Consider the following 15765-nt stretch of genomic DNA (forward strand, 5'->3'; position numbering starts at 1 on the left):
CGGATTTTTATTTTTATTTTTATTGTTATTATTATTGTAACATTTTTTCTTTATAGACGCTCATCCATCAGTAGTATGCGTTGGAGTAATAGTTTCGTCTGCGTAGCACATGATCTTAGATATACACTGAAGCGGTTTGTTTTTGTGTATCTATGTGATGGGATGATGATGGGAGGGAAGCGAAGAGTGAAATTAAAATTTGCAATTCTTAGTTTTTTATTGCGTACATCATCAAAGTAGAAGAAGCATGAACATATTTTTATTAGGCATTAGTAAAATAGTAACAGGTTTGCTAGAGATATTTGTAAGAAGTTGGAAAATTAGAAAGTAACACAGTTTTCTGCTTTATAAAAAACCGAAAAAACAGGCTTATTCTAAGAAACCGAAACCAAAACCGTCAACTACTTAGTTAACGTTTTATCAACAAGCAACGACGAACCGTTAGAAAAACAATTGAATAAAATAATGACAATGAGTATTTGCGCTGAAGTATTCCAAATAAACGGGACTCGTACCTCCAACGCTCTCCAATTTGACAAACTGCTCTAAGACTAGATTCATTCAATGCCAGGGAGTACTTTTGATTTGTACAGTGTTTTTTTTACAGTGTAAACAGAATATGGTGGCACCTAGAAGCTGTACTACGAATGGTTGATGCAGCCGAAATACGTTGTAATGGATGATGAGATGGACATAAATAAAGCCGGATGGAAAAAGCGGACGCCTAGCAAATCCCCGGCTTGGAGATTTCCGTCAGCAACTCCCTCCTGGATGTTTTGGAAGAAGAAGGTTAACAAGATTGCCAAGCATTCTCTGATATGGCAGGTGATCTGTGGGTGCGGAAAATTCAACAAGCCGGAAAATTCTACATAGCATATATAAAGAAGAGAGTCCCGGGTTGGCGGTTCAATGCATAAGACGACCTGGAAGGATTCGTAGTGTCAGTAGAATCGTAGCACCAGCCATGCACTGGTTCTGTACACTCTGAATCGGCTGCGAAGTCTGTTGAAACAAAAGGTCAAATTCCACTACAGGAATGTAATACCAAGGCTAGGCTATATATAAAGAAGATTGCCTCTAGAATTTTAGCGGAAACTGGCATCGTGCCATTATGCGAAACCGGCGATGGAGTAGAACGAAACCAACGTTATTCAAAGCAAAACTACCAAAGTCTCCAGAAATGCGTCTTATAGAAAAATACTGAGCGATCATGAAAGGTCAGCTCTGAAAATCAGAGGTTTTCGAAAACAGAAAGGATTTGAAGAAAGAGGAGATTTAAATGTGTAAGAAAGAAGGACAAAGTGTTGTACAGGATTCGGTGGATTGAGTGAAGTCCAATGTGCGGGAATTTAGTTAAGGAGATAAAACGAGAAACATAACTAATATATGTTTTGCTCTAATCCCTGAGAGTTTCAAAAATATTCGATATAAAATGAATTTCGGAAACCATTTTTGCCACCTGCATTTTTGTCTAGTACAGTTTTTAATGTTAGTAGTCCAACATGGATAGGTTAAAAATTTCGATTACGATGAATTTAGCTTAATATACCGTGTGCGCATAGCGAATAACTATTGTTAAGAAGCATCACGATAAGCATCGTAGTGTAATTTAGGTTCGACAATTGCATTGGAAGATTTAGATGAATTTGAATATATGCTTCAACAGACTTCACAGTGGATTCTTAGCGTAAATAAAGAGCTGGTGTTAAGATCCTATAAACACTTAGAAATTTTTCAGGTTGGGTTTCAGCTGAGAAGATTTATAAATATGTTCTCACAAATAACACAAGATGCATATTACTGGAAGACGAAAAGTCCAGATGCATAGATGGGATTCTGACAGCTTCCCGACCGTTTTATATGGCCACATTGCAAAATATCCTCAACGGACATGATTGCGATCAAAGATCAAAGATTGAAGATTTCCAATCTTGAAAAATCACCTCGGAGAGGCTGATTCACTTTTTATACCCAAAATGGCATTGTTTGTACCAGGTCTCTTAGAAACAGGTCGAGGTCATGTGTTGCCTTGAAAAAATAACTCCCTGGGATTCGTTTTAATTCAGTTGAGATTGATGTTGGACCAGGATAGTTGGATCCAATAGTAGTTAAACTATTGTTAAATTATTCGAGAAACCATGTTTTGAATTTGGTATGTGGCATTTTATTGAAAACTTCAATTTCATCTCAATTTGAAAATTCCCAGAGTGCCAGAGAATCGACAATAACATTTTTTTAGATAACATCAACATTAAAATAACATTTTTTTAGATTAGATCAGATCTTTCCAATACTCCTTAACCATGCCCAAACTTAATCGAACTTTGCTTCCTAAACTTTGCAAGAAATTTACGGGTTCTTTATAAGATTTAGTAACATCTGGTATATGTTGTTCACGAAAAAATTGCAATTGAATGGTTCAAGTTCAAATTCGCTTGATCAGTGAAAAGTTACATAACCTGCTGTGAAATTTTATACGGATCCATCCTCCGGTTCTGGAAACATTAGATGGATAGCGTAAAAAACGTGAACGTGAAGGTATAGATCCGATGTAAAGACTGTGAAGAATCAGCGGTAACTTTGCTGAAAATTGACAATTTGTCCAATTCATCGATCTCGTTAGTTGATGGCCAAACGAATTGACTTTGGCTATATCGGTCGTCAGTTTCTGTTTCTAGGAACTAGTTGTCAGAAGCATTCGAAACGAGCCTTCTCTCAAATGAAATGACTTATGGTCTCATGGGTTACCCCGGTTCAGGAAGGCAAACTTCATGGTCTTCGGGTCCTGTTGAATTTTATCCCGATCCAACCTTCGGTTCCGGAAATGCTGGATAAAGTGTGTTCAAAATTTCAAACCGTCATTTAGAGCGACAATGCAAAAGCGGAAAAAAAGGCGGATGGGTAATGTCAGAGACATAACTGCATGTCGTGAATACGAAAGCAACTGACATGTTCCTTAACACTTCCGAATATCAATTAGTTGATCAATTGTATGAATTATGCAAGTATTCCCCTTTTCCACATATTTCGCAAAAACAAAGAAGGCTTCATTTGATCTAGATTACTGTGAATTTCACACAGCAAAAAGTGCAAAAATCAAATCAAACAGTTCTAGATTTGCACTAAACTGAGGATATTTCCCTTCGATTTGCGAGCAAGAAATTTTGTGCAATGATCTCCACCGTTGCTTTTTCACCAATGCAAATGACTGGCAGCTGTGACGTAATCGCTCTTGTCGGAAGCGAAACTAGCTTTGCAAACGACACAAAATACATCTGCTCGCAGTGGCGATAGAATCCAAACTGATCCAATTTTTGTTGAGAGGTTTGTTTTTACCTGATTTCGTTTGTAGCTTTTTCACTAATGGGCGGTCCTAACGGCTATAAAATAGCAGCATATAGAATTTTAATTTCGATTATTTCATTCCGGATTTGCATTTCATTGAAAGAAACTATCCGGATGCTGTACGGGATTCATTCCTGCCTTTCAGAAGGACCAAATTGTGGAACTCACTACGATATTAAACACTGTTCGGAACATTTTCTCGAACGATTTGTTGTACAGCAGCAGATATTTTGTTCTCTTCCTCAGAACGCGTTCTGATTGGCTGGTGTTGACATGGTTAAAATAAGACAGGTTTTTCAATAGTGTACTATTGAAATACTTCAATGCTTTTTCTATACACGCTTAAGTTGAAAAATTTCGATTCTATTGGTAGTTAGATTATATAAATCCTTTCACAGATCACGGAGCTATGAGCTTTAAAAATACGAGAAAGGCAAACGCGCCTTATGAATTATCATCCTCTTTGATACTCGTTTATACCAAACATTTCAGAAAAGTTTAATTTTGAATTATTTGAGATTATGCCAAACAACTGAATATTTTATCATTAAATTGTGATCATATTTCCGATGGCATGTAGCAAAAATTATGTTGATTCGTTAGATACAACAAGAGATATTCACGATTAAAAACTTATCACTCTCTCAGAGGGTAAATTTTGAAAAGGCACCCCATAGTAAAGTAAGTCGTATTCACGACAAAAATCATGAAGATTTGGTTCAAAACTGTTTACAAATTGAAAAGGTTATGCTAGTTTATGCGTATATAAATTTTCTTGTTCTTATTAAAAATTAAAAAAAAACAGTTTTCTTGAGGATCCTTCATGAATATTTATGAAAATAGGAGTGATTTGAGAAAGACATCATTACAACACTAGATGGATAGTAACAAATTTTGTATATTAAATTCTACAATCAACTACGTTAAGCTAAAGCAAATAAGCCAGAATAAAAATTCTTTAAATATAAATGATTTTGGCTGCCTCAAGAATCCGAAAGATCTGTATTCTGTTCGCAGGATGATTCGGTCCTGTCTTGCTATACGTAATATTTTGAATAGACAAGAGGAATTGCGACGATGGTGATGTCTTATTTTCTCGTTTCCCATCTAATTAAATACTGCATGTGCAAATATGGCACAGTTTACCAAATGGAGGAGGTCAATCTGGATGTAAAACACCCTGATAAAAAGGGTGATGTTTTAAACCACATACAACAAACCGAGAACCAAGTATGTAGTAAACCAGAGTTTCTCTTTTGTAAATGATACTAATGTGAAATGAATTCAACCGAAAAATAATAGTTCTGGTATGAGGCATATTTCTGCTGACCGAACCAAAAGGATATTTTTCGGTTGCGCTTGCCAAAATATCCACTTCCGGATGCGTTTCGCCATAGATACTGTTGACGCCGACTGGTCTGAGTCTAGCAGATTTTTTTTTAATTCTAGTTTGTCTTTTTACCCTATGCTGAAGATTCATCTATCGTCAATACATAGAGCACTCAGGGATCGGAATATGATTATGTTTGAGTATTGCACTTTGAATGTTACAAAAAGGTAAAAAGAGAAAAATCAATAGCTGATCCATTCTGATGTGCAGTAATATTGCGGTCGTTTAACATTTGACTCATCCAATAAGTTTTTGGCGATACGTCTTCAATGTATTCACAAGCAGTTTGAATTTATGAAATACTTCAAATGTACAGTAGTATGTAGTGGGAAACATCCTCACTAGAATACTTTAATAGTAGTAAAAAAATGTGCAAACATGGGATTTAATTCACAGCATGTTAAAATTAACTTACCTTGTTTAAACGTTCCAGCTCGGGCCAAATGCGGAATACAGGTGGGCTTCAATCAAATCGGACAAGTCACTTCTTTCTCGCAGTCACGGTAAACCTTTTCGGTAGGTCACAAAATCTGAGTGACGATTCGGAGCAGTCTTCTAGTTTTGCACTTGATTCTCACCCGGCATAGTAGCAGCAGTCGATAGCAGCAAGCTGATGATGAACCAGTTGTAAATTTTCACTTCTTTTTTTCTCGAGTACCACGAACAGAACAAAAACACAAGCACTAAACTTTGTAGACTCGTAACTTCTGCGGTTACGGACGCACTCAGACATACGCGACGAGACACAAAACCACACAAACGGAAACTTTTATTTTTTTTTGCTTTCAGCTTTGTTTACCTCAGGACATTTACTTTTGCGATTGCGTTTTCCTCACCACTTCTTCAAATAGCGTTTTTTTTTCTTGCTCCAGCTTCTACTAAACGTCGAGGATTGCGAACTGGGCTTGCTTGGTTTGTGTAGTAAAAATGAGTGTTTTCCTCTGTCGTACCTCTAACTGCTGCTTTTCCCGCAACTGTTGACGCATACTAGCACCGCGAGAAGGTAAATAACACTAAACAACACTAACAGATTAACTGAATGACTGACTGACTGACTGACTGGGTGGTTGTATACTGGGTTAATGATTTGTCTGGGGTTTTCACTTCCACGCCTTGGTGTTTTCGTTAGCTTTTATTCGACACAATATTTCACTTATTTGGTATTCGAATGCCGGAGATTCTGTTGGAAACATTCAATTCACTTGTCGTTATGCTAGATTGTGTTCAATTTACAATTGCTTTTTTTACTTTACTAGACTTTAGAAGCACTGGTTAGACACACTTATGATAATTAAAAATCTTTTGAATGAGATTTTTCTGGATCCTTAACGCATAAACTTTGAAATGGTATTTATTCTTTCGCTCACATGCTTTTATATCGATCAGTAATCGTTTTTTTCGATTACGTACACCACGCAACACTGGATGGTTTGAGTGGTTTTTTTCTGGATTCACTGTCGGCAGCACTGGTGGTTGGAAGTATTATCTGGAAGTGAAAAAAACGAAGATTAGTAAAATTTTGTTGTGATTCTCATTGGCTTCTTCTTAAAAAAGTCTAATTTGAATTAAAACGCTGCAACTCAAAAGTAAAGTTTCATATTTTTAATTATCATAACTCTTCACTTAAACAACTAACGAGCTCCATAAAAAAATTTTATACATTTATTATTCATGTAAATGAAATCAATACAAACTATCTTCTCATATCCAACGTGAAACAGATTGCAGAATATAAATGAATGAAGTAACGGAAATCAAACACAAGAAATAGTAAAAGACTAGGTGCAGGACTTCAGCATACTTTTCAATCCGTGGAACAGCTCTATCATTGAGCTGCCCTGAAACCACGCTGCAGAAGCAACTCGACGAGCAAAAGCAAAGCCTTGGTATTACATTCCTTTTGTAGAATTTGACCTTCTGTTGCAATAGACTGACGTACTGACACTAAAAAAACCTTCAAGGTCGGAGCTCGAACATACTCCAACTTGCAACTGGCTTCTATATGCCCTCTGTGAATGTTTAGCACATGTATACAACATACCTGGTGCCCCATTTAATAATGCATTTTTTTCGAGAGGTGTCTCTGCAAATAGCGATTAAATCTCCATCGAAACTATTGCGTCACTTTTTCACCTTCCTCTATAGAAAGGTAATATAATTGACCATAGAGCAATTACACCGCTAATTTTTTTTTGAAATTTTATTTTTGTATTTTTTTATTTGGTTCAAATTTTGCATAATGGGACAAAGCAAATATCCCTTGAAAATTTTCATTAAGGGCTGAGGACAGTACCGTAAAGTGGTAGGTTTTTTGCTATTTTTCCGTTTCAAATTAAATTTTCTTGGAAACGGTGCAAAATATATATAAAAACCCACCTGACAATGTCTTCGAAATTTAGATGAGAATATTCTGTGAAATTTTCAGAATGATTCATTCAGTTTCGCGGTCGTGTTGTAAGGAGTGTATCGAAAAGTAGTTAGCAACATTGACTATTGAATAAAAAGGCGAAAAAAAAACATATTTTGACATCAGTTTTCGATATATTGTAGAAAAATTACATTTTTATGAATTTCACTGATTATATTGAAGAGAATCCTAGTTTCTGTGAAACGCTCGCACTTTGGACTTGACATTCTTCATTAAATTCTGCAGAGTTACTTTTGTGACTTTGCTGGTGGCAACTGTCCAGTTTATTTTTATGAACTTCTGCATGTTTTGGGACACTGTATCTTCCTTCCGAAAATGCCGCTTGACAATTGCCCAATACCTTTCAATTGGCCGAAGATCAGGGCAGTTCGGTGGGTTGATGTCCTTTTCCACGAATTGTACATTATTTTTTGACAACCACTGTAGAACGGAGTTGGTGTAGTGGGCTGAAGCCAAATCCGGCCAGAAGAAAGGATGAGCCTTATGCTTTATGTACAGTGGCAGCATTCTCTTCTTCAAACATTCTTTCTCGTACACCTTGGCGTTAATTGTGCTCTTCGTGAAGAAAATCGACGACCGCAAACCACAGGCACAAAATGCTTGCCAGACACCTTCAACACCTTCTGCCCAAACTTTTCCATCGCCACCGTGGTGTCAGCGTCGTCCAGGTTCTTGCTGTACCAGGGACTTTTTCGGCACCTTTTGTTTCTTGTACGTTTTCAGGGAGTTCCGAACTTTGATCCGTTGAATCATCCCGATGATGGTGTTGAACTGCTTGGCCAAATCCCGCGTCGACGCCGATGGGTTTTTCCTGATGTACTCAACCACTTTTAAGTCCGGGCTGGCTGGGACCCGTTTTCCTACCGGATCGGGGCAAATCCTTCATGGAAAGGGTCTTACCGAACTTCTCGATAATATTTTTGACATTGGTGTGGTGCACTTTCACCCGTTTTGCAATTTCGTTGTACGTGACACCATTTTCTGAGCACCAAGTGTGCAGAATTTTCTTTCGCGTTTCCGGATCAATTCGACTCATCATTGAAACGATAAACCGTACCGAAACCAATCGATTGCGCAGCTGTTATTGACACGTAAACAAACATGTCACCGCAAAACACGCTGCAAAAAATTAAGCCATTTCAGAGTAATAACTATTTGAATGTTGCTAACTACCTATCGATACACTCCTTATTTTTTTATGACTGAAGAACTGCTGAAAATTGGAACGCTCGGAAATGCATAACTTGTTCATCGAATATCTCGGCTTTGAAGGCTTGTATCATAAATCTACCGTGACAAAGTCTAGATAATTTAGTTTAGATGCGATTTGTACATAAAAACATATATGTTATCGCGATAAAAATAAAGTCTTGTATTTTTCTGTGAAACAAAGTCAGTTTCAATGCATCCGCCATTTTTTTTGCTTTGGTTTCCTGATAGCATTCTGAAAAAATAAAATTGGCTCTTGTCGAGCTGCCAAACACACAGACATTCAATCTTTGTGAAAGTTGAATATTTTTTCATTGTTCATTGGAATCCATGTAATGTCCGACCCATACGATAGATTAAACTTCTCATCAAAATAATAACATGTATGCTGGGAACCCGGTGCAGTCTGCTCATATACGATAGAGTACAAGAGAAATACGATGCGCAAAGGGAATTGAGCGACCCACGTGGTCGATTTAAAACTCAACACGTGGCCCTCTGTCCTCAGACCTTAATATCTATTTCAGAAACAGTGGGTCCGTTCGATTTGGTATCTTCTGAAATGGTTTAGGTAATTATAAGGACCATGTAAAAAAAATTCGTGCTGTTGAAAAAAAAATTTCGCTTGATTTATTTTTACAGATCACCTAAAATACAAACATAAATAATGTGTTTTTTTTTTATTTTTTGATATGTTGTAACTGAAGTCCAAAGTAAAATATTGTCAAGTTGGAGAAATAATATTTGAAAAAAGTTGCATATTTTCAAAATAATGTGAAGTTTCGAAAATTATGACAAACCTTTACTTCTTTTCATATTTATCAACAACACTTTATGAAAGAACGCTAAATTTCCAATGAAAAAGATATTAATTAAAGTTTTGCTATATGCTACGGTTCTCGAGATACAGCGGTTTAAAAAAACGATTTTGGATGATCTTTGAATCTTCCCGCATGTAAAAGTACCATAAGCTCTATTCCATGTATCATCCAAGCCATACTACCTTACCCGATCAGAAAACCATATCTGAATTGTATTAAAATTGTATCTCGTTTTGTTGTTTATATTAAAAAAGACATATAATTAAGATGTATAGTTTTGCACTCCATAGACAATTCGGTGTAAATTGTACCAAAATTTGATTTATCAGTATTGATATTTATTTATATATAGAACTAAGATCAAGAAATTGTGTGTTTCAAACATTATAGCGAAATGATAATTATTATTCTCTTACTGAAAGAAAAAGCAAATAAACTGTAATTTACAGTACACAAACCAAACCAATCAAACCAAATAATAAATAATATTATTTCACATAAAAATAATCTTAGATATAATCAGATACATTCAATACAAATGTTTGATATCAAATCTTGATATTTTAACCACTATCCATAGTGAATTTATATCAAATTCGGATGGATTTTGTGTTATTTATAAAATCAAAATTTGATACAATTTTGATAAACACATCTGATCGGGTAACGTTTGTTCTATATTTCGTATAGTTGATTTATGGTATCGGTTCATGCGGGTCGTTAACATATAACACATGGACTGAAAAGTCCCGGGCCTAACACATAGATGGCACTATTTTTATATTGCAGTCATCTTTTTTACAGTTAATACTAACCTTTTAAAGACAGCTGTTCATTAGTTTGTGAGTTATTGTGCTAAGAGTGACGCTACTTTTGGTATTTCAGAACAATGGATCAAAAACAGTTTCGTGTTTTAATTTTACACTGCTTCTTGGTGGAAAAAAATAACTTTCAAGCGAAGCAATGGCTTGAAAAGTGTTATGGAGACTCCGCTCCCTCAGAAACAACAGAAATTTTGAGGCAAAAAATAAATCGTTCTACAAAAGTTGTATTGAAATGTTAGAGGCGGCGCTGGAACGATTGCGTTGATCTTGATGGAGATTACGTTAATGAATAAAGTTAATTTTGAACCAAAAAAATCGTGTTCTCTTTGTTAGGCCCGGGACTTTTTAGTCCATGTGTTACATTATTATATCTAAGGTAACAGCTAGACTAGAAGCGACATCTGACTGTACCGAAGAGAACATGGAACTGACTGATAGATTGTATTGTATTGAAGAATGTACGTCAACTCAGTTATCGAAATGATGTGAGCCACCCGTAGTTGCACTTTTAAATTGACCGAGTAAATGGAACTGAACAATAAAGCCAGCGGCGCTCGGTGCTTCGGAGGACAATCCAGTTGTCGTAGCTTTGAATTTTTGAGTCACGACACGGATGAGTCTTTAGTATGCATAAGGCTGTAGAGGAACTGACCTGTACCTTACATATCGAATGCGTTGTCTGTTGGAACCGAATGTAAAGTTCCACGTTAGAGAAATTCCGGTGGCAAAGGTGACAAAATCAGGATTGACTTGCTCCAATTTGGATGAAACTTTGCGCGTGTCTTCAGTATACCAATCCATTAATTTTGCATGGATTCATTTTTAAAAACAAGAAGTGATATTATTCCGATTCCATCGTGAATTGTTGGGAATACTTTTCAAAACTTGATACTCTATAAAAATACAATATGCAGTTTAGGTATAAGGACGTTTTACTTGCGTTGAATTTTCTAAAAATATAAAGACTGTCCCAGAAAGTATGGACGCACTTTGATTTCGCTGTCAATAATTCACAAGTGTTTTATTCGATATCCAAATTTTATTCGATATACTGATAATATTAGTCTACAACAACAGAATATTATTCTCAACATTTGCTACTTAGCCATTGTAGATTAGCTGGCGCACCTTCTAGCGAACGTTCCTCATTAAATTCCGTACAGACTTCTTGGCGACAAGTTTTGACACTTTTTTCCAATCTTTTTCGAACTGTTGAATGGTTTCGGCTGCCGAGACATGTTTCCTAAGATGTGCCTTCGTTAATGCCCAAAATTCCTCAATTGGTCGTTATTATCTTCTTTTAAAACGATCATCCACTTTAAATTAGTCTCTTCAGGTACAAAATTCCTGCTCTGAAAATCGTTGAAAGTGAGCTTAGCTTTGTAATCACTCTACAACTATACCTGATCAACTTTCCCGTGTCCAGCTATTCGAAGCGATTTGTGAAGCTTCGAACCTTTTAGGCATGTAATAAATTTACTGCCTAGACCTACTGAACGTAACATTGCAAAGCGTTGACCTATTTTGGCAATACAACGTATTGAAATGTTCATACAAAATCAGGATCCTTTCGTCTTTTTTCTACTCACGGTAATCTTTCTGCCACGTGAAGTTGGTCTAAACTAAGCCGACCCTTAAACTTTTTCAATCTTTTTGAGATAGTTGAATTACAGATTTGAACTATTGTTCTCTAAAGCACGATATGACTACTAGGCATTTTCCATGATTTTCTTTTTACACTCATCTCCATTTGACTGACTTTCCTCTTGACCGCAACAAAAAACCGTTGATAATTAACGTATTATGAATATCGACATAGAGATTGATTTTGATTGTATAGTTTCTACTTTATTAATGTTAACAATCGCATAGGTAGCTGTAGTTTATTTTTCAAGAATTTCGTTTATGTTTTATGTGTACTCTAAAGCCTTTGTAGTTTAGTGGCCGCCACCCTGTCATCACCAAACGTACCCACCACAGCAATCAACCTCGTCTCCCGCCCAGTATAGTCTCTACCAGCGGGAATTTTGAGCCACTCTACAGTAAAGAAACTTTGATCACAAGGTTAATTTAATTGGTTTCATCGAACAGCAAATTCATGAATAACCCATCATTATTGTTTGTGTGTATGAGCTTTCGCGAAACAATTTAAACTACAAACGAAACTGTTAAAATCATACAGTAATAGTAACCGCATAGCAGACAGAAAAACGATAACATAGAGAAGAAACGAGAAATAAGAAAAAATCCTAGCTCGTGTTGTATAACAATAAAGAACGAAAGGAAATGGCGCACGGAAGGGTACCGGTTTTAGATACCAACGGCTGGTGCGAATTGCTCAGGTTGACTTTGAACATGGGCCGATTGCGCTACCACTCACTACCCCATGCTTTGTTGGTGTGAAGTAATAATAACCGTTTACAGTTGAATAACTGCAACATCCAGCCGGCGAAACTAGATTGCGCCTTTTGTTTCAAGAGCGAAGACGTGATTTAGGTTGGTCACTTATCGACTAATGGGTTTTAAGATTATATGTAAAAAGTAGGCAGCACCGGACAATTGGATTTTTTAATGATTGATTTTGCAGATATGAAAACGAAACCTATAAAAAAAATACCGAAATCTTTGATAAATATACCTTACAGGACATGAGACCGACAAGTCTATACTTCAATCTCAAAACATGAAATGATTATATTTTGTACATTCATGGCATTACATTTCTTTTATGGAATTTGCCAATTCTTAGCGTACAGAAACGGCGTACAGGCTAGTACTACGATTCTACTGACGCTAAGAATCTTTTCAGGTCGGGACTCAAACATACGACAACTGGCTTGTATGTTAAGACCCGTGCGCTAGGTATTGAACCGTCAACCCGGGATCAATCTAATGAACTGAGAATATAAAGACTATATTTTGGAAAACAACTTCTACTACACTAGAACCATAACTGAACCTTCGTTTACTCAACCGTAGTTTTCACTCTGCCGAATTTCAGACGAGACTAGAAAAATGTAACTTGAAGTTTGAATGATTTGAACTTTTCACGAGTTTTTATTGTTCTATTTTATTCAAGATTTGGAAAATGCCAGAATCCTGCAGAAATATTTGGCTGTTTCTTCTAAACGGTGTGATCTCAACAAAATGATATTGAATCAGAAAGTTCCGTAATCTAGCAAACGCACAACAATTGTATTCAACTACGAGAGACGGTGACGAAAAAGGCCACTTGCAATAACTCGAACACTAAATGTCACATATCGTATACTACGTTCAGCGTCAGTCGTCGGTGAGTGCAAACTTGTCGATTTTTCCGTCAATTTCATTATCTTAACGTTTCGTCTTGGACTCGTCAGTACATAACAGTTTATGTAGCAATAATTTTATGTCTGCCTAGTGGGTTTTTGTTGAGCTGCAGGTGACATAACAGTTCAACATAAACTGTTATGCACTGACGAGTCTAAGACGAAACGTAAAGATGATGACAATGTATATTGTTTATATTGTGTAAGTTACAGTGGTAGTTTTGAATCATTTCGAAGATGGAGTCGGAAGAACAGCAGCGGCGTAATCTCTCTCATCTTGTCATCCGGTAGGAATCTTGGAATTGCACAATCTGCGATATCTCAACCGGTACAAAGAACGTTTAACGGAAGGATCAAAACGACCAATACAGATTTCCGTATTTTGAAAAAGAATCACAAACGGGTAGCTCTTGCTTTCAAGAGAAATCCAAACAGTTCTATAAAAGATGTGGCGAAAAAAATGCATTTGGACAAAACTTGCATGCGAGACGTACCGAACCGTAATGGACTGCGGAATACGGTAGGAAAATTGCGAGTACTGACGCGATTGGTCAAAGCAACGATGGATAGAGTGATGTGCTACGTTCGAGTATCTGGGACGCTTTCGAGTCCTCCGAAACTCGGAGAAGGCTATGTCAAGGTGACGGACTTTCTTGTATCTTGTTCAATATTGCCCTGGAAGGTGTGATTCGAAGAGCGAGGATCGACACGAGTGGCACGATCTTTCGAAATTCCGTACAACTTTTTGGCTTCGCTGACGATATTGATATTGTGACACGTAACCTTGAGAAGATGGCGGAAACCTACATACATCGGACTGAAAGCTGAAGCTAGGCGTATCGGACTGGCCATAAATGCGTCAGAAACAAAATACATGAGTCATTCAGTAATAGCCGTTCAACCGAGAAGGTTGTGTATAGAAGCGTACAGTTTAATAACGCTGGTTAGTTTACACGCGTTAAATACGACAACAGTTGAACTACAGGTAGAGACCTGTTGGCAGCAGCCGTTAAAACGTAAAATCGTGCTGCATAAGAGAGCCCTAGTGCTGGGCCAAGCTGGTGAAGGAAACAACAAAGGGCGTTTCCCAAGCTCTACCCAGGCCACAATATACAGCCACAAGTGCTGAGCAGAAGAGTGCAAAGGCACATTAAAGAAGAAGAGTGCAAAGGCACACAGAAGCAGGAGAGTGCAAAGGCACACCGGTGCGAAGGCACTTCGGTGCAGAAGCATATCGGTGCGGAGCACAAGGAAGAAGGAGACAAGACAACTCGGTCTTTCCACTGCCATACAACACGCAGGTATACACCGGTGACCTGCGCTGGTTGCAGCTGGCGAAGACAAAAGTAAATCGGAAATCGAGTGGTGCTGGATGTCAGGTAGCAGTAGCATCACATCCAACAATCAGCATCCAACAAGAACATCTAGAGCAACGAGGATCTACACGGCAGTGCAACGGAGATAGACAACAATTTCAAGGTAGAAGTTTTTTCTTTTCCTTTTGATTGAGTACTGTGTAGTGTTGGTTTCATTTTTTACTTTAAAGTTTGATTAAAAATTTTAATGTGATGGATGAATCCATGGACGTAAATCCTAGCATGAATCCTATACCCCCACGAACGAAAAAATATCAGGAGAGCTCTTCTGGGCCTTGGATAGTCTTTTTTAGACGTATATCAAAGCCATTAAACATTTACCAAATTTCTAAAGGTTTGACATCACGATTCTCTTCAATCAAAGAGATCATAAAAGTAAATAACGATAAAATTCGTGTTGTGGTAAATAATTTGAAACACGCGAATAATATTGTCTCTTCGGAACATTTCAATAAAGAGTATAAAGTTTACATACCCTCCAAAGATGTCGAAATTGACGGTGTTGTTACCGAAGCGAGTCTTTCGGTAGATGATTTACTCAAGCATGGTGTTGGTCGTTTCAAGAACTCTATGCTTGAGGGTGTGAAAATACTGGAGTGCAAACAACTGTACTCAGTAGTTTATGAAGAGGGAAAAAAAGTTTATCGCCCATCAGACTCGTTTCGAGTGACATTTGCCGGATCTGCGTTGCCGTCCCATGTCTATGTCGATGAAATTCGCCTCCCTGTTCGGCTTTTTGTTCCAAATGTAATGAATTGTACGAACTGCAAAAAATTCGGACACACAGCTACTTACTGTAGCAATAAACCAAAATGTATTAAGTGTGAAGGACCTCATAAAGATAATGATTGCAACAAGGAAATTGAAAAATGTATTTATTGTGGGGAAAGTCCTCATGAGGATATTTCAGTATGCACTGCATTTAAAGTGCACAAAGACAAAATTAAGCTTTCTTTAAAAGCACGGTCTAAGCGCACATATGCAGAAATGCTTAAAACGGTCATTGATGTCCCCCCTTTGGAAACCGAAAACGGGTTTTCAAATCTAGAGGAAACAGAGGACTC

The 15765-nt window shown here is 37.2% G+C and overlaps 1 protein-coding gene across 2 annotated transcripts in view; it reads right to left on the minus strand.

Moving 5' to 3' along the window:
- The window catches only part of LOC131439359 (ecdysone receptor), a 632366-nt gene that overhangs the window by 522817 nt on the left and 93784 nt on the right, over positions 1-15765 (minus strand). For both annotated transcript variants that reach the window (XM_058610274.1, XM_058610275.1), the window contains one exon: positions 5151-6221. The gene's annotated coding sequence lies outside the window, so the exon portion shown is untranslated. The remainder of the gene's footprint in view (positions 1-5150; positions 6222-15765) is intronic.

This window comes from Malaya genurostris, chromosome 3 (genome assembly GCF_030247185.1).
Source record: "Malaya genurostris strain Urasoe2022 chromosome 3, Malgen_1.1, whole genome shotgun sequence".
NCBI lineage: Eukaryota > Metazoa > Arthropoda > Insecta > Diptera > Culicidae > Malaya > Malaya genurostris.